General features: G+C 38.7%; 1 long non-coding RNA gene and 1 pseudogene across 1 annotated transcript; one reads left to right on the top strand and one right to left on the bottom strand.

Annotated features, from left to right (window-relative positions):
- Positions 1–432: 432 nt before the first annotated feature.
- Positions 433–2,116, bottom strand: LOC100587444 (annotated as a pseudogene).
- Positions 2,117–7,153: 5,037 nt separating this feature from the next.
- On the top strand, positions 7,154–15,382 carry LOC115832332. The gene is made up of 3 exons (XR_004027771.1): positions 7,154–7,370; positions 14,103–14,218; positions 14,875–15,382. It is a non-coding gene; the product is annotated as an uncharacterized LOC115832332 (long non-coding RNA).
- The last annotated feature ends 5,289 nt before the right edge of the window (positions 15,383–20,671 follow it).

Below are 20,671 nucleotides of genomic sequence, written 5' to 3'. Positions count from 1 at the left end.
ACTCTGTCTCAAAATAAATGAATAAATACATTTTTTTAAAGGTGAGAGAGTGGCAGAGGGGGTAAAGGTTGAAAAATTACCTACTGGGTACAATGTTCACTATTCAGGTCATGGGTACACTAAAAGCCTAAAGTTCACCATTACACAATATATCCATGTTATAAAACTGCACTTATATCCCCTAAATCTATGGAAATAATTTTAGAATATCACTGCCTATTCCAATTTCATGAATATAGTCATCTATGCCTTCTTCTTGGAACTTTTTTTTCCAGCCCCCTTGGTCATTGCAAAACCGAAACAAAATTATTCATAAATTGTGGGCAGTTCAAGGAACATCTCTGCTGTGTAATTTCTCTTCCCTCTCCTCTCCAGAGGTGGGAGAAGCAAGTCCTCAGAAGATGCTGCAAGTAGCTGGTTGGTGGAAGTTTTTCACTCTATTTTCCATAAAACCAAGAATCAATGAGAACTAGTGGGAATGTCCCCTTCCCCATTTGGGACAATGGATGAGTTGAAGGGGAAGAGTCTGTTTACCGGACGGTGCATGTGCAGAGGCCATCGAGAAAAGGTGAGCTTGCTGAGTGGGTACGTTCATTGCTAACCTTGGGTACACACAAACAAGTTGTGATGTCTTGCAGGCAACATGGCTTCTGATCCTTCCTTTGGATGCAGCAGTCTTTTAAAAAAATATATTTCATAATAATAATATGAATTTCTCTCTCTTGGTTTTTGTTTCTGTTTTGTTTGTGTGTTTTTCTGTTTCGTTTAGGGATGGGAGTAGGAGGGGAGAGGAAGAAAAAATGTCATTTGTCGATTAGATCCTAAACAAACAGAACTCCTGTATGGCTGAGTCCAACCTCCGGCAGCATAGGGGAATTGGGCAGCACTTGCCTGGAAAAACTGGCTTCAATCAGAAGCTTTTCAGGGCTTTTTTTCAAGCAGAATAAGAAGTCATGGATTATTTCTATGAAATAATCCATGTGAAAAGTGGAATCATCTCTCTACTTGAGAATCACTGTGTAATTTGAAGATAATCTTGACATTTTCAGGGTCATCAGGGAAATTTCAGGGGGCAGGCATTCCAATTTCCTTTCATTTTCCTCCTGTAAATTCCGCTACCATCTCTTCTCTGCCAGCTTTTGCTCTTGCACCTCCTCCTCCTTCTGCTGCTTAAGCTCCCACTCCTCCCATTTCTTCGTTTTTTCTCCTGGTCATCCCTGGGAGAAGCCAGTTAGGCCTCATCCTGCTTTTTTCTCAACACCTGGGTCTGTTTTCTTTCTTCCCTTTCCAGGCATCTCACACCAGGTAAGTCTGGTTTGTATCCATGATAGATGTCAGTTGGTTAATGAGGTCATCCGGTTGAAGGAGGCCTTCTAGCCATCCCACCACAGCCATCCGCTGATCCTTCAGCATCACCATGGCCAGGAATGGATAGGTGTTCTCTCATAAAGCCCACAAGACCCTGTATCCCTCAGGTTTGTTTGTAGAGCATGCCCAGAAGAGCATCCTAGAGAAAGAATTTTAGTGAAATAACTTTGGGTTCACAGAGTGTGTTGCAACAAAACTTATCAGAGACCTGTTGATCATCTCCAAGAAGATAAACCAAAGAGTGAAGCTCCAGCTTGGCATCATTAAGTGCCTGGCTGCGTGTTCTGGGCTAGAAGACAAGGTGTGCCCTCCCGTATTTCTATTCAAACGCTAGCACAAATGAAACAATGTCCCCAACAGGGTCAGTGATCTGGCTGCGAAGGTCAAGCCATATAAAACAAAGGGCAAACCTAAATATATCAAGTATCGTGTAATAGGTAGACTGGAATGGAAGCATTATCAAGTAATAACCCCATCCAAGCAGACCCCTTGGTTTTGGTGTTGAGACAACATAGCTGTAGATCTTGTGGTCAGCTGTATTAACCTGCAGGGGTGGAGACGGAGGCGGGTTGAAAACACTCCATACACCATCTTGTTCATTCAAGCTGTTCTGTTCAGCAACCTCTATGTTCCAGTTATGCTGTTCCAAGGTATGGCGACACTGATCCATAGATTCTATGCCAGTTAGATCCTGAAACTGCAGCAGCTTCTCTGTCTGCTCCTGTGTTAGATCCTGCTTCTCAGACATCGCCTCTATACTCCTGCAGAGTTTTATTATTTAACCTTTTATATCTATATCTAATATATCTGCAATTGCTTTTGAGTGAGAGCAGGGTAAAAATTCATTTTCGTATGGATATCAAATTGTTCCAGCACCACTTATTGAAGACTTTCATTTCATTACTATACTACAGTTTCATCTTTGTCATTAATCAGATAACTGCATATATTGTGGGTTTGTTTTTAGATTTTCTATTCTGTTGCATTGGTCTATTTGTCTATCTTCAGGCCCATGAGCTTTGTTATTTTAGCAATATAACAAGTCACAATATCTGGTAGTCTAAGTCCCCAGCCTTCTTCAGAATCGTCTTGACTGTTCTTGGTTCTTTGCATGTCTAGATGAATTTCAGGATAAATTTGTAAATTTCCACAGAAGGAACAAAAACAACTACTGGGACTGTTACTAAAATTGAATTAACCAATAAATTCATTTGGAAAAAATTGACGTCTGGGTGGTTTTGTGATGGATTGATTTAGCTAGGCAATACTATATCTCCCAGAATTCTTTTCCCTGATGGTTTTTGGTTAGGGTGGACCATATGAGGCCTTTCTTGCAAGAGATTTGGAGAGCAGAAGTAAAGTAGCAGCTATAATTTTTATGTTCATATGTCAGAACAGGCATTGTTATAGCTCATGTACATTGTAGCTAATCTCTTGGCTCACCTTTGTTGGTGTGGAAACAACAGTCAGGTTGTAATTGCTCCAAATTACCCTGAATCCTCTTTCAACCCCTCCAGCTCCTTAGCAAGTGGCACTAATTTCTACCGCTGGACACCCACATCACCAAGGCTAGAGGCAATGAGACTTAAGCTGATCCAGGTTCTGCCTCTGTTCTACCCCCTAATATCCTTCTTTCCTTCTCAACTGTCTGTCATACAGATTTCAAGGTCCAGCATTGGACACAGAGACAACAGCCTTATAGAGGCGGTTTTACCAGCTCCTATATTGTGCAAGGTTAAATTCCTATAACGAATCATACATACATATGCATGTGTTTATATTTATGTATGTATATATGTATAGTGTGTGTCCACATGTGCATGTATGCGTGTACAGTCATGAGTTGCTTAATGATGACGATACATTCTAAGAAATGTATCATTAAGCAATTTCATCATTGTATAAATATCCTAGAGTGTACTTACACAAACCTAGATGGTACAGCCTACTCCACAGCTAGGTTATATGGTATAGCCTATTGCTCCTAGATGACAAAGCTGTACAGTATGTTACTGTACTGAATACTGCAGGTAAATGGTAACACAATGATATTTGTGTATCTAAACATATTTAAAGAGCATATGCTTGCTCTACGCTATTACCACTGCTACAGCATCACTAGGCAGCATAAAGTTTTCAGCTCCATTATAACATTATAACATCGTATATGCAGTCTGTCATTGACCAAAACTTTGTTATGAGATGCGTAAGTGTATTTATTTATCTTATCTTAGTGGTTCTGCCTCTCTGATTGAAACCCGACTGATACAAACATCTTTACAATATTGGGTCTTCCAATTCATGAACATGATGTATCCCTCTACTAATTTCGTCATCTTTAATTTCTCTCAATAATAATTTGTAATTTTTTGGTGTGATCTTGCCCATGTTTTATTATATTTATTCCTAGTTATTTGATGGTTTTGATGCAATTGTACATTTTATCTTTTTAATTTTCACTTGCAAATGTTTGTTTCTGGTATATAAAATACAAATTACTATTTTTATTTTAATCATGTATCTTGCAGCCTTGCTTAAAGTCAGTTATTAATTTTAATAGCTCATGAACTCTTTTGATTTTCTACATACATACTCATGTCATCTGAGCTAATGTGAGCTTCCTTCTTCCTTTTCTTGCCTTTTTGGACTGGATAGGACCTCCAATAAAATGTTGAGTAGAAATGGTGATAGAAGAGAACCTCGTCTCATTGCCCATCTCAAAGGGATGTCTTTAAATACTTTACTCTTCAATATTATATCTTCTTTAGGTTTTTCTGTAAATACTCCTTATCAGATAAAAGAAATTCTTTCCATTCCTAGTTTGCTAAGAGTTTTTATCACAACTATTCTTTGCATTATCAAATGCTTTTTCTGTATCCAATAAGTAGGTCATATGATTTTCCCATTTTTTCTATTAATGTGATGAGTTACACTGATTAATTTTCAAATGTCAAACCAACCTCAACAAAAGCCAATTTGGTCATGATTATTGTCTTTTTATATATTGATAAATTCAATTTGCTAACATTTTGTTTAGAATTCTTCCATTTCTGGTTTTGAAAGAGATTGGCCTATAATTTTCATTTCTTAAATGTCATTTTCAAACTTTGGTCCTAAGGTAATGCTAGCCTCTTAAAATTAGTTAGGAGTATTTTACCTTTTTATATTCTCTGAGGAAGTTGTGTAAGATTAGTGTTACCTCTTCCTTAAATATTTGAAAGAATTCACCCATAAGGTTAACTGGGCCTGAATACTTCTTTATGGGAAGGTTTTAAATTACAGAAGCAATTTATTTAGTAGCTTTGAGTCTATAAAACATTGGCAGGTTGTGTTTAATATCACCTTTTTATATTTCTCATGCCTACAAAATCTGTAGAAATGTCCATTTTTCATTTCTGATGTTGGAATTGTGTGCTTGCTTGCTCTCATTTGCTCATGCTATCTCCCTCTTTCTCTCTTTCCCTTTGATTTATTTGCTAGAGGCCTGTCAAATTTATTATTATTTTCCAAGATCCCACTTTTGGTGGTGTTGGTTCTCTCTATTGTGCACTTGTTTTCTGTTTAATCAATTTATTTTCTTACACGTATTATTTACTTCCTTCTACTTTGGTAGATTTATTTTGCTGGGTTTTTTCTAGTTTTTTTTTTTTTTAGATAAATATGTAGAGTCTTCATTTCAACCTTCCTATTTTCTTTTTTTTTTTTGAGACAGAGTCTCATTCTGTCACCCAGGCTGGAGTGCAGTGGCATGATGTCGGCTCACTGCAAGCTCTGCCTCCCAGGTTCACGCCATTCTCCTGCCTCAGCCTCCCAAGTAGCTGGGACTACAGGCACCCGCCACCAAGCCCTGCTAATTTTTTTGTATTTTTTAGTGGAGACGGGGTTTCACCATGTTAGCCAGGATGGTCACGATCTCCTGACCTCATGATCCGACCGCCTCGGGCTCCCAAAGAGGTGGGATTACAGGCGTGAGCCACCGCGCCCGGCCAACCTTGCTTATTTTCTAATAGTATGCATTTTAAAGCTGTAGAATTCTCTATAAGCACAGCTTTAGTAGAAGCTATGGGTTTTAATGTTATATTTTCATTATTATTCAATTCAAAATACTATCTAGTTTCCAAGTTCTTATTTGAGCTCTAATGTATTTAGAATTATACTGCTTAATTTAATAACAGTTGAGGGTTTTCCAGTTAACTGTCATTTATATCTAGCTGGATTTCACTGTTTCAGAGAACACAATCTGTATGGTTTTAAACCTTTGAAAACTTTATGTATACTTTATGGCTCAGCATATGGTCAATTTTAATAAATGTTCCACATACACTTGAATTGAATGCATATTCTGCTGTTGTTGGCTGTAATGTTCTGTATCTGTGTTAGATTAAATTTTGTTAATCATATTGTTCAGATCTTCTATATACTTGCTAATGTTTTGCCTGCCTGTTCTACCAGCTTTTGAGAGAGCTACGTGAAAGCATCCCACAATGACTGTGGATTTTCCTATTTCTCCTGGTTCTGTAAGATTTTTGCTTCATATACTTTAAAACCATTTACTGCGTGTATATAGGTATAAACTGTTATATCTTTCTAAAGGATTCACCCTGTCTTACTCAGTTTGGGCAGCTATAACAAAATACCCTAGACTGAATGTCTTAAACATTCAACATTTATTTCTCACAGCTTTGGATGCTAGGAGATCCAAGATCAAGGTACCAGCACATTCATTGTCTGTGAAGGCCTTCTTTCTTATTTGCATATGGCTGCTTTTTTTTTATCCTCACATGGCAGAGACAGAGATCATCTCTCTCGTGTCTCTTATTATAAGTGCACTAATCCCATCATGAGACTCCACTTTCCAACCTCATGAACTACCTCCCAAAGGCCCCACTTCCATATACCATCACAATGGGGATTAGGGCTTCGATAGAGGAATTTGAGGGGGGAACAGAAACATCCAATCTATAGCACACCTGTTCCAAATCATTAAATGTTTCTCTATTTCTAGTAATATTTCCTGTCTTAAAATGTTCTTATTTATATTGATACAGCTACATTCATTTTCTTTTGACTAGAATTTGCATGATATACTTTTTAATCCATTTACTTTAAACTGTCTACGTTCTTATATCAAGCTATGTTTCTTACAAGCAGCTATAGCAGAGTTTTGTTTTCTATCCAATTTCTGACAGTCTTTTAATTGGAATGTTCAGTACATGTACATTTAATACAATATAATAAGAAATATATAATATCATTACTAATATGTCTACCATTTTATTACTTGTTATCTCACCCAACTGAGTTTTTTTCTCTCATTTCTTACTTTCCTTTGGATTTAATTAAATAATGCAATATTATTCTATTTTTCCATCTATTACTTACACTTTTTTAGTTGTTCTTTTGGTGATTAACCTAAATATTGCAATTTATTACAGTCTATATTAGTTTTCTAGGGCTGTCATAACAAATTACCTCAAACTAAGTGGCTTATAACAACAAAAATATTATAGTTCTGGAGACTAGAAGTCCAAAATCAAGATGTGAGCACGTTTAGTTCCTTCTGAGGGCTCTGAGAAACAGCCTGTTCCATGCTTGTCTCCTAGCTTCTGATGACAGCCAGTAATCTTTGGCATTCCTTGGTGTGATGGTTAATAATGAGTGTCAACTTGATTGGATTAAAGGATGCAAAATACTGCTCCTGGTGTGTCCGTGTGGGTGTTGCCAAAGGAGATTAACATTTGAATCAGTGGACTGGGAAAGGCAGACCCACCCTTAATCTGGGCAGGCACAATCTAATCAGCTGCCAGTGTGGCCAGAATAAAAAGCAGGCAGAAGAATGTGGAGAGATTAGACTGGCTTAGCCTCCCAGCCTACATCTTTCTCCTGTGCTGAATGCTTCCTGCCCTCAAACATCAGGCTCCAGGTTCTTGAGCTTTGGAAACTCAGACAGGCTTCCTTTCTCCTCAGCTTGCAGATGGCCTACTGTGGGACCTTGTGATCATGTGAGTTAATACTCCTTAATATACTCCTTTTTATATATACATCTATCCTATTAGTTCTGTCCCGCTAGAGAACCCTGACTAATACACTTGACTTTTGGTGCATCACTCCAATCTAATCTCTGCCTCCATCTTCCCATGGTATTCTCTCTGTATCTCTTGGCCTCACATGGCTGTTTTCTACTCTGTGGTGTCATTCTACTCCAGTATGCCCTCATCTCTACTTTAATTACATTGGAAATGACCCTGTTTCCAAATAAGGTCACATTCTGAAGTACTGGGGTTAGGACTTCAACATACCTTTTGAGGAGGACACAATTTAACCATAACACAGCCTAAAATTTTTTTTTACCACTTCCCTGACAATGCTAGTACTTTAGAACACTTTAACTCCATTTACCATATCTTGTCTTTTGTTTTGTTGTTATTGTATATTCAATTTTATATATTTTACATTTTTTAAATTTTTCCTTTTGTTTTCCTTTTTTTGAGACAGTGTCTTGCTCTGTTGCCCAGGCTGCTGGAGTGCAGTAGCATGATTATGAATCACTGCAGCCTCAAACTCCTGGGCTCAAGTGATCCTTCCATCTCAGCCTCCTGAGTAGCTAGAACTACAGGCACACACCACCATGCCCAATTAATTTTTGTAGAGATGGGTCTCACTATGTTGCCCAGGCTGGTTTTGAACTGGCCTTGAGAGATCATCTCACCTCATCCTCCCAAAGTGCTGGGATTATAAGCATAAGCCACCAGACTTGGTGAAATTCTGTATGTTTTAACTTCTAAACAGCATTACTGTTGTTGCTTTATACAGTCAAAATCCATTCATATATACCCATATATTTAGCTCTTTCATTACTCTTCATTTTTTTTCCACTTTCTTTTTCCATCTTAGAACATTTGCTTTCCCCGTTTTTCCTAGTCTGCTGGGACTCCAGTTACATATATGTCAGACCTGTTCATTATGTCCCATTTGTCTCTGGTGAAATTCTTTTTTTTTTCTTAATCTATTTTCTCCATATTTTTCTCTATTTTCTTGAATACATTTATTATAGTTGTATTAAAATATTTGTTGACAGCTATAATTCTGGGTCACCTGTCTTATTTCTCTCCCCCTCTCTCTTGCTCTCTGCCTCTCTCTTTCTCTGTCATTTTGTCCTATTTCTTGGTATGCCTAATACTTTTTGATTGACAGTCAGATACTATCTTGAAAAATTACAGAAGTTCTGGATGATGAAGGAATCTCCAGAGAGGGCTCATCCTTTCCTCTGATAGGTAGGTAGAGTTAGAACCGGCCACTTCAATTCAATCAGGAACTGAGCTAACTCAAAGTTAGGCTGCAGTTTTACTAAGGCTTTTTCCACCTCTTCTTTTATTTATTTATTTATTTTAGAAACACTCTGTTGCCCAGGCTGGAGTGCAGTGGCACAATCCTAGCTCACTGAAGGCTCAGACACCTGGGCTCAAGCAATTCTCCCACCTCAGGTTCCCAAGCGGCTAGGACTACAGGTGCATGCCACCATGTCCAGCTAAATTTTTTTATGCATATTTTTTAGAGACAGGGTCTCACTTCATTGCCCAGACTGGTCTCAAACTCCTGGCCTCAAGCACCTCAGCCTCCCAAATTGTTGGAATTACAGGTGTGAGCCACTGCACACAGCCTCTTTCTACCTTTGTATTACTGCCACCCTAGAGCATAGCTGCTTAAGTTCCAACTAAAAGCCTGGGACTTCTCCAGGTTCCAGCCTCCATGTCATGTTCTGAACTCTAATCCTGGACTCCTCAGCCGTGTGCAACTGCCAGGAACTCCATTCTTTGCCTGGCTTCTTAGGTTCCTGAATTTTATAGCTTCAGAATTCAGCAAAATGGAAAAAAACAAAAACAAACAAAACAAAACCACCCTGCTGGGCATGGTGGCTCAATCCTGTAATCCCAGCACAAAGTGTGACGATTTCTTGAACTCAGGAGTTTGAGACCAGCCTGGGCAACGTAAGAAGACCCCGTCTCTACAAAAAAATAATAATGATAATAAAACAATTATTCAGGCATGGTGACATGTGCCTGTAGTCCCAGCTACTTAGGAGACTGAATTGGGAGGATCACTTGAGTCTGGAGATTGAGGCTGCAGTGAGCTGTGATTGCATCAATGCACTCCACGCAGGACAACAGGGAAACCCTGTCTCAAAAAAAAAAAAAATGGTCAATTGCTGGGCCCAGCTTTCTGTCCCTCCAGTCTACAATATGTATTTCTTCACACCCACAGGATTGACAAATGCTCTGATGGCTACTCTGCCTTCCAGCAAAAGCCCTTTCCCCAGGCCCTTTACTGGGTTTTCAGTGACATTCCTTGAGCCCAGAATTGTGAAACTCCCCATGGGAAAATATTGCTGCAGAATGTCCTTTCAGCTCTCCACGGTTCTCATCTCTCCAGAATCTTGACTTCTCAAGTTCTGCATTGCCTTAGCAGCTTCCCAATACCCAAAAAGAGCTTTTGGGTTTTTTTAAATCCAATTTTTATACTTTTTCTTAAAGGGTGCATTTTTCTGCTGTAAGTTACTCTGCCTGGCTAAAAGTAGAAATCCTAACCACAAAGTTTAGATCTTCCGTTTCAATGAAGCTATTGATTATGTTCAGGAAGTTAGACTGCTAAATAAGAGAGTTTCTCGTGTTTTTCATCAGGTATATCATGGACTTTAAATCCAAACTGTATAGTAATTAGTGTGCCCTATGGGAAAACATGAATTTAAATTAACAAAATAATGTCATTGGACTATTTTATCAAGAAATTAATGAGAAAAATAAATATGCAAAATAAAAAAGTACAATTAATAAAATACATTGAAAACAAATTTTATTCAAGATTGAAGCAAAAATGTTAAATTTATTTTATGTTGGTATGAACAACTTAATCAAACTATAAAATAAAAGTGGAATTCTTTCCAAAAGTGGTATAGCTCAGTGAATTACTAGCAGAGTCTTTTTTTAACCTCAGAGGTACAGAATTGAGTTGATAATATTAATTTCTTAGCAAGCTACCATCATTTATCCATGTTAAACCCCACTTTTTAAATGTTTTAATGTAATTATTAGCTTTTTCCTTTATCTCAAATCCCCAGTTCTCAATTCAATTTCCTTTCATAAGCTCTATCTTTTATGTATTTTAATTGATACATAATCATTATACATATTTATGGGGTACATAGCGATTGTTTGTTTGTTTGTTTTCAACACAAGGTCTGGCTCTATCCCCCAGGCTAGAGTGCAGTGGCATCATCTTGGCCCACTGCAACCTCTGCCTCCCAGGCTCAAGCCATCCTCCTACCTCAGCCTCTGGAGTAGTTGGGACTACATGCACGTGCCACCACACCTGGCTAATTTTTGCAGTTTTAATAGAGACGGGGTTTCACCATGTTGCCCAGGCTGGTCTTGAATTCCTGGGCTCAAGCAATTCGTCCACTTCAGCCTACAGTGATGTTTTGATACATACAAAGTATAGTGATCCGATCAGGGTAATTAGTATATCCATCATTTCAAACATTTATCATTTCTTTGTGCTGGGAACATTCAAGATCCTTCTAGATATTTGAAACTATGTAATACATTATTGTTAACTATAGTCATCCTACAGTACTATAGAACACTAGAACTTTTTCCTCTTATCTAGCTAGTTTTATAGTTTTGGTCTCACATTTAGGTCTTTGTCATGCCAGACCCTTATTGACTTCAGTCAACAGAGGCTGAAGAAGAGGCCCAGAGCCAGTGAACAAGACACAGAGCTTATTGAGAAGCCTTATATACAGGGCAGTCCGGTGGCAATGGACTGGGCAGGAGAACCACAACTGCTTATAAAAAGCATGCAGTTTATATAGTATTTTCACATAGCACCCTTCCCCTAGCAATCTCCACCTGGCAACCTTCATTTAACCCAAAACAAAGTATCTTGATCCCCTATGATACCTGAGTTCCACAGGATATCCCGGAGGGTTCAGATGTTCCTCACAGATAAGGAATGAATCTGTGGGTTGGCTGTTCCCAGGTTCCTTAGCTCAGAGGTCTGAACATACATTCTTAAACCATAGGGTCATTCTTAAGGTATGCTTAAGTTATTGCTGCCAGGTGTACCTGCCATACAGTCTTTGATCCATTTGAGTTTACTTTTGTATAGAGAGAGTGGGGAGAGAGAGACAAACATTTAGGTCCAGGAAGCTTGCCCATAATGAAACTATGGCAGGGGCCAGGAAGGAAGATTGTAAACAAATAATATTACCTTCCACATTATTATTATTATTTACAAAATTTTCATACACCCATGGGTTTATTTGAGTTTTAAATTCTGTTCCAGGGTTGGGCTCAGTGGCTCACGCCTGTAATCCCATCACTTTGGGAGAACTAGGCAGGAGGATAGCTTGAGCTAAGCAGTTCGAGACCAGCCTGGGCAACATAGTGAGACCTCATCTCCACAAAAAATTAGACAGGCATGGTGGCACGTGCCTGTAGTCCCAGCTACTTGTGAGGCTGAAGTGGAAGACCACTTGAGCCTAGGAGGTTGAAGCCAAGGAGGTTGATGCGAGCCAAGTTCGCATCACTGCACTCAAGCCTTAGCAACAGAGTGAGACCCTGTCTCAAAAAAATGAAGAAGTAAATTATGTTCCAATCGTCTAGTTTCCTGTTCCTCTGACAAAAACATAAGTTTCTATTATTGTAACTCCATAATATACTTTCATGTCTTGTAGATTAGGCTCCTTTCTCTGCCCTTTTTTATAAAATTGACTTTCCTAATTTTTACTCCTTAATTATTCTATATAAATATGAGAAAAAGTTTGATTTCCTCAAAAATTCTAAAACTTTAATTAGAATTGCTTTTATTGATTAGTCAGGGGAGGACTGACATATCCACACAGTGATTTAAGACAATAAGAGACCATCTTACACTTACTATGTTATTAAATAATACTAAGTGCAGGTGGGGATACTAGAAAACTGTTTATGGTTGGATGGAATGGTGCTGCCATTTTGGAGAACAGTATGGCAGTATTTAATAACATTAGATGTGTATAAATGTTATGATGTAGCACTTCCTCTAATGAGTTTTTACCCCAAAGAACAGTTGTAGAGATATGCAACGAGACATACACAAGATATTCATTGCAGTTGTTTGTGGTAACTAAGAGTTGGAGAAAACTTACATATCCTTTTATAAAGTAATGGATAAGGAAACTATATAAGCATATGATCAAATATAATGCAATGATCAGAAGCTGCCATTGAGAAAGGCATGGTGGCAAAAAAGCAAAAATTAATCAGGTTTTAGAATTACATTTAATAAATAATTTAGGTGTAGTTACAGACATGGAATTGACTAGAAGTAAACTGATCAGAACTCTATTAAGTTTTTGAAGGAATTATTTTGCCAAAAACAAAAACTAAAAAACGGAGTCAACAACAGAATCTGGACTAAAAAAAAATTTTTTTGACTATTCTAGTCTTAAAATAAACTTCTTGTAGTCCTAACACTTTGGGAGGCTGAGTTAGAAGAATTGCTTGAGGCCAAGAGTTCAAGACCAACCTGGTCAACACAGTGAGACCCTGTAACAAAAAAAACAAACAACAACAACAACAAAAAACACAGGCCAGGCATGGTGTCTTATGTCTGTAATCCCAGCACTTTGGGAGGCCGAGGCGGGCGGATCACTTGAGGCCAGGAGTTTGAGACCAGCCTGGCCAACGTGGCGAAACCCCATCTCTACTAAAAATACAAAAATTAGCTGGCCGTGGTGGCACATGCCTGTAATCCCAGCTACTTGGGAGGCTGAGGCACAAAATCCGGTTGAGCCCTGGAGGCGGAGGTTGCAGTGAGCCGAGATCACACCACTGCACTCCAGCCTGGGCGACAGACAGAAACTGTCTCAAAAAACAAAACAGAACAAAAAAATCAGGTTCTGAAATTTGCATAGCTGAAAGCAGGCTGAGAAAGCTGTGCAGTCTCCAAGGACATATTCCTCAACAACCTCTTCAGGTATGGCCGTGAAAAACAGACAAAGAAGAACATGCGGCAGGAAAAACCCAAGAACCATGAAAAACAGTGGATAAGGGAATGCTTCAAAGGGAGTAGAACCCAGCTCTAATCACGAATTAGCCTACACCCCAGGTAAGAGGAATTCACAATGCATGCCTCAGAAGATTTTATCATTGTAATGAACCAGCGATTACTATGTGTCTCCCATTATTTTTCTTTTCAAGTTAAGAATTCTTAATTGTAGCCATCTAGCCCTGTCCCTAATGAATGTATTAGGTATGTGGGAGTAGGAATGAGAATAGGTGCAAATAATTTCTCTCTTTAGTTCATGGGTGGCTTGACCACAAGAAGCCACTTCTATGATTGAAAGAACTGTTTATCATTGGGAAATCCTAGAACTTGAATTGGATGCACTGACTGAATGATACTTTGAGCAGTCACTCTTAAGATAAGGTGTATCTTATGTGTGGGAAGAAGAGAGTAAAACAGATCTATTTACCAGAAGAGTGAACTATGGCAGAAATTGGTCAGACATTCTGCAAACCTATTTTTTCTCTCCTAGACGCTCAGCTAGACCATATTTCCCAGCCTCCCTTTTGGTGAGGTGCAATTATATGACTTTCACCCTATGGAAGGTGGAAAGAGTGATGATTATACACCACTTTCAGACTTGGCTTGTAAAAATCCACCAATCATTCCTTCACTTTCTCTCCTCATAGTTGGCTGGATAGTGACACTTAAAACCACAGCAAAAGATGGCCGAGCTTCTACCAGCCTAGGTTCCTGAATGACCGCATGGAGCGTGCCCCAGCCCCTGCTGACAGTTGGACTTTATGTGAGTGGGAAATTGTTATTACGTTAAGCCACTGATATTTCAGGAGTTATAGCAGTTAGCTTAATACATGAATACACTTTAAACCAGAAATACCAGTTTTTAAAAGCTTTTCACCTAGAGGGAACATGTAAAAACATTGGTTATGGTAGTTGGGGTTAACTTTGGTATTCATCACTTAAAAAGATAGGTAAATATAAAAACACCCCCGAGCCTAGGAAAAAAACAAAAACAAAACAAAACAAAAAGATAGGTAAATAAAAATGAAGCATCTGGAAGCAACGCACTAGATGAATGTACAATGAGACGGATAAACCTCAAGAACATAGTGTTGATCGAAAAAAGCAATGAGTAGAATTATAGATAGCAGTAGTACAATATCATTGATGTAATTTTAAAAGAAAATGGGGACAAAAACTATAGCACAATAACACTGATATAAATTTAAACACATAAATACACAAAACGGTATTATATATTTTTCAAAGATACACACATATCCAAGGGTATATACCCAACATGTCAGGGAAGAAGAATGGGTCTGGGAGTCAATTGAATGGGAAAAAAAGAAAAGAAAGGGGATATTGCAGAAACAATGGTGATAAAGTGCCATCAACTGAGGGCTATGATTGACTCAGTTTTCTGTATCTATGTGATAGATGCTGTAATATGCCACCCAGATTTCTTCTCCAGGCATGGAAAATTTGTTCCCCCAGCTGCTAAAGTGCTGCAGGAAGAGAGTCCTCAGCTCTCAGTCCTCTTTGGGGATTGCTGTGGCAAAAGAAAATGGAGGTCCAAGATGATACCTCCTTCCAAGAGTAACTCACATACAATGATTGAGAGGTGCCTGTTCTTGCTTCAACTTGGGACAATTTTGAAGGGCCATCCCAGATCCAGAGCTTGTCATCAGGTTGATTAATTGATTACACTTCAACTTCTCCCTCTACCCAATCCTGCTTTCTTTCCCTCCCTTCCACAAGTGCTGATCCCAAGACCACTGCCTAATAAATGGCCTGCACACTAGTCTCCATCTCTTCTTCAACTGTATCTCCACCTCTTCTTCCTGAAGCATCATGCTGTGACACAAATGTTAATGTATGTTCGTGTATCTTAACCCTTGTTGCTATATATTTCCCTTCTGCTCACCTCTATTTTTCAAGTTTATAGCAACATTTTGTGAAAATAAATAAATATAAAAGTTTTTACAAAATATCATGAGAATGTATTTCTATAGTATAAGCTTTAGCAATAACAAAACATGCTAGAATTTCTGCCATGAACATAAAATAGCTAAAAGTACCCTAGCCATTGAAAAGAAATCATCCTTATTTATCAAGAAAACTTAAAGGAATACAAATGATGAAAAAATAATTAGACATGTAATCAGTTCCCATTAGGTAGCAGGTTAAATGCCAAACCAAAGCTTCCTCATTAAATCAGTTGTGCAGTTGTGTTATTTCCAAACTCCTACAACATCACACATGAGTAGAAGTCACTTAGAAACCTCTTTAATTCCCTTAATACTTGTTCATTTAATCCACTTGCCTAGACTGTTGTTCTCTTGTGAGCTTTTGATGAGTTTTCAATCCTACGGGTCCCTATGTTTGACAAGTGTTTCCTACAACTAACTGTGTTATTAGCTTCCCAAGGCTGCTGTAACAAAGTGCCATAAACCTGGTGGTTTATAACAACAGAAATTTATTCTCTCACATTTATGGCAATGAAAAGTTCAAAATCAAGATGTTAGCAGGGCCATGCTCTGTCTGAAACACTTTATGGCAGAATTCTTCCTTGCCTATTCTAGCTTCTAGTGGTTGCCAGCAATCCTCACATGAGTTTCTCCCTGTGTGCCCTCTCCTCTTCCTTTAATGTAATCACTAAATGCAGTGATTACATTTAGGGCCCACCCTAATCTGATATGACTTCATCTTAATATACATCTTAATTACGTTTGCAAAGATCTGATTTCCAAATAAGGTCCCATTCTGAGGTTCCAGGTGGATATGAATTTGGGAGGGACACTATTCAACCCAGTAAAGTTTGCCCTCTGCTTCCCCAAAATTCACACCCATCCCATGCACAAAATACATTCACCCCATCCCAATATCCTCAAAAGTCTTAACCCATTCCAGGATTAACTCTAAATTCAAAATCTCCCCTAAACATCCACTAGTAAAGTTCCAAATATCATTATCTATATAATCTAAACCAAGTATGGGTGAAACTCTGGGTATGGTCCATCCCAGGGCAAAATTATTCTCCATCCACAGATTTGTAAAACTAGAAAACAAGTTCCCTGCTTCCAAAATACACTGATGGAACAGGCATAGGCCAGGCATTCCCATTCCTAAACTAAAAAATTGGAAGAAATGAAGGACTTACTTGTTTATAGCAAGTTCACAACCCAGCAGTGCAAATTCCCTCAGGTTTCAAAGCCTAAGAGTAATCCTTTGTGGCTTGTTGCTATGTCCTCTGGGCCCTCTGAGGCAGGAACTCCTTTCTCTCTGACCTCTGCATCCATGGCTCTGCCCTCAAAAGTCATTCCTCCTTCATTTTGTCTTGTCTCTGTCCCTTTCAGTCCAGGCTGGCAGTGTTTCTGCTGGTATAAAAGTCTCAAAAACTTTGTAAGTCTTTCATGAATGTCAAGGAGTCTCACATTGTTAGACATGAAGGTGCTCCATGGGTCCTTCCTGGATAACCCCATCTTTATTGCAGGCTGTTACTGAGATGGTTGACTGGATCCCTAAATCACACACCTAATGTCTATTGCAAACAGCTGTCCAGCTACACCTTAGCCCTTTCTTCATAGCATGCTATTTGGATAGCGTAAGAATCTTCCAAATGATCAACTCTTGGTTTCTTTTTCCTTAACAGTGCATTTCTCAATGTATCTCTTTCTTCTCTCATTTTACTGTAAGCAGCAAAGAGAAATCTGGCTGCACCTTTCATACTTTGCCTGGAAATCTCCTAATCCAAATATCCAAGTTCTTCTTTTACAAGTCCTACTTTTCACCGAAAAGTAGAGCATAATTCAGCCAAGTTTTCTGCCACTTTATGACAAGGATTGTCTTTTCTCTAGTGTCCAAGAATATGTTCCCCATTTATATCTGGGACTTCACCAGAAGCACCTTTATTGCTCATATTTCTAGAAACATTCTTTTAATGGTAATATATATATATGCCTTAACACGATAGAAGCTTTCTCCATAGCTCTCCTTCCTTCTTTCTGAGCCCTAACCAGAAGTCCCTTAAACTTCAGTATTTCTACCAACAATCTCTTCAAGGCAACCCAGGCTTTTTCTGGCATGCACCTAAAAATTCTCCCAGCCTCTACCCACTACCCAGTTCCAAAGCCACTTCCACATTTTCAGGTATTTGCTACAGCAGCATCTCACTTCCCAGTACTACCATGTTTATTAGTTTCCCAGGGCTGCCATAACAAAAGACCACAAACTAGGTGGCTTATAACAACAGAAATTTATTCTCTCACAATTCTAGAAGCTTGAAGCGTATAATCAAGGTGTTGGCAGGGCCGCGCTCTCTCTGAAGGCTCTAGGAAAGGACACTTTCTTGCCTCTTCCAGCTTCTGGTGTTTACCAGCAATCCTTAGTGTTCCTAGGCTTGAAGATGCGTCACTCCAATCTCTGTCTCCATCCTCCATGGCCACATTCTGAGGTGCTGGGTGGATGTGAATATCCAACACAGTTCAATCTGGTATAGTCTTTTTCTGCCGCCTTCTTATTTCTGTTTTAACTCACTGTCTCCAAGTCCAAGCTGTTCAATTCCCTTTATAATGAAGAGAAAAATAAATGTTGGCAAGGGAAAGTATTCTGTTTAAAGTTAAGAAAACTACTTGTCAGAGTCAGTCCCATAGTTGCTTTAATCATATGTATAAGTACCCCTGGAGTTATTTGTTGTACGTTTGTTTGTTTGGGGTGTTTGCTGCAAGCACCCACTGGTTCCACACAATCTTTTCTGGGTTCTGTTAGCTAGTATTCTATTCAGGAATTTTACACCTATGTTCATGAGTGAAATTGGCCTGTAATTTCTCTTTCTTGTTTCTTTCTTTGTTTGCTTTGGTTATACTAGCTTCATAGACTTAGGGAGTATTTCCTCTTTTTCTAGTCTCTGGAAGTTTGAACAAGATTGGAATAATCTATTCAATGACAGTTTGGTAGAATTTTTCTGAACAATTCTTTGGGCTCATTGTTTACTTTGCGGAAAAAATTTAAATTATTGATTGGTTTGACATTAGGAAATCCATAAACATAATTGATTATGTGAACAGAAGAAAAAAAACACATCTCAATAAGTGTAGAAAAAAAGCATTTAGGCTGGACACGATGGCTCACGCCTGTAATCCCAGCACTTTGGGAGGCCAAGGTGGGCAGATCACGAGGTCAGGAGTTCAAGACCAGCCTGACCAACATGGTTAAACCTTATCTCTATTAAAAATACAAAAATTAGCCAGGCATGGTGGCACACACCTGTAATCCCAGCTACTCAGAAGGCTGAGGCAGGGGAGAATTGCTTGAACCCGGGAGGCAGAGGTTGCAGTGGGCCGAGATGGCGCCACTGCTCTCTTCAGCCTGGGTGACAGAGCAAGACTCCATTGTAAAAACAAAACAAACAAAAAAAAAAACAAGAAAAAGAAGAAAAACATTTAATAAAATTCAACATCTGATTATGTTTCAACATCTGTTCATAACTACTAAAACATTACCAAAGCTAATGTTTTTTTAAAACATCATACCCGGGCATAGTGGCACATGCCTGTAGTCCCAGCTGCTAGGGAGGCTGAAATAGAAGGATTACTTAAGCCCAGGAGTTCAAAGCTGCAGTGAGCTAATGATAGCACCACTACACTCCAGCTTGGGCAACAGAGTGAGGGTCTCGGTATAGGAAAAAGAAAACAGAAAAAAAAAAAGAAAAACATCATTCTTAGTAGTGAAACTTAGCTGTCTTTTAAAAAACCAGAACATGACAAGCATGCCCAGCATTAACACTTTTACTCAATATTATATTTGAGGTCTTAGCCAACCCAGCAAGGCCTAGGATTGGAAAAGGATAAATTTTTTCCACATATTCACATTCACAGATGATAAGACTGTCTAGAACACCCAAAACAATAGACAAATTGTTGGAAACAATGAGAGGGTTTGGCAAAATGGTTCTCTCTTTCTCTCTCTCTCTCTATATATATATATGTATATATAAATAAAACAATCCCTTCCCTTCCATATATATAATTTCTATACCTCAGCAAAAAATAATTCAAAAATATAATATTAAAGTCTTTATTATACAACTTTTCAAATATACACAAAAATTGGGAGGATAGCATAATGAACTCTCACATACCCATTACCCAGCTTCACTTCAACAATTATCAACACTTGGCCATTCTTCTTTCATCTCCCCTAACTTTTTTAATGAACTACTTAAAACTAAAAATAGTGACACTGTGTCATATGAACTATTTTAAACAAATGTCATGTCACCTTACCAGTAAATGCATATGAGTTTCTAATAAAAGCCTTTTATTTTTATCATAATGAACACGATTTTAGCATATAACCTAATCCAATTCATGCTAATACCTTAATATCATCTAATACCCAGTACGAATTAAAATGTATCAAAGTGCTTCAAAAATATCTTTTTACACTGGTTTGATAAGCCATACTTTTTTTTTTTTACTATTATAGCAATAAAACAAGGATGTGTGAGACCTATATGAAGGAAACTGTAAAGCTTTACTGAAATTCTTTAAAGAAGAAAATAAATGAAGAGATATACCATGTTCAATGATGAGAGAACTCAATATCTTTAAAATCACAATAGTGAACTATAAATTCAGTGCAAGTCTCATCAGCATTCAAATGGGGTTTTCAAAGAACTTGAGCCTCTGATTCCAAAATTTATATGGGAGATCAAAATCTCAAGAAAAGCAAAGAAGGATATAGTGGAAGATTTGCCCTAACAGGTAACAAAACTTATTATAAAGCAATATTAAGATAGTATGGTGTAGGAGTTAGAATCTATAGATCAATCAGCGGAATGAAATAGAGTCTATATGGAAGCTTGATGTGGCACTGCAGCTTTCTTCTTAAATGAGAAAACACTTACTAGATGGTATTGAGAGGTGACAGCGTGCTTGGCAGTCCTCACAGCCCTCCCTCGCTCTCTGCACCTCCTCTGCCTGGGCTCCCACTTTGGCGGCACTTGAGGAGCCCTTCAGCCCACCGCTACACTGTAGAGCCCCTTTCTGGGCTGGCCAAGGCCGGAGCCCGCTCCCTCAGCTTGCAGGGAGGTGTGGAGGAAGAAGCGCAAGCGGGAACTGGGGCTGCGCGCGGCGCTTCCGGGCTGGCTGGAGTTCCGGGTGGGCGTGGACTTGGCGGGCCCTGCACTCGGAGCAGCCGGCCAGCCCTGCCAGCCCCGGGCAATGAGGGGCTT

This window comes from Nomascus leucogenys, chromosome 3 (genome assembly GCF_006542625.1).
Source record: "Nomascus leucogenys isolate Asia chromosome 3, Asia_NLE_v1, whole genome shotgun sequence".
Classification (NCBI taxonomy): Eukaryota; Metazoa; Chordata; class Mammalia; order Primates; family Hylobatidae; genus Nomascus; species Nomascus leucogenys.
The sequence above is the reverse complement of the archived record's forward strand: the minus strand, read 5'-3'. Positions and strand labels throughout refer to the sequence as shown.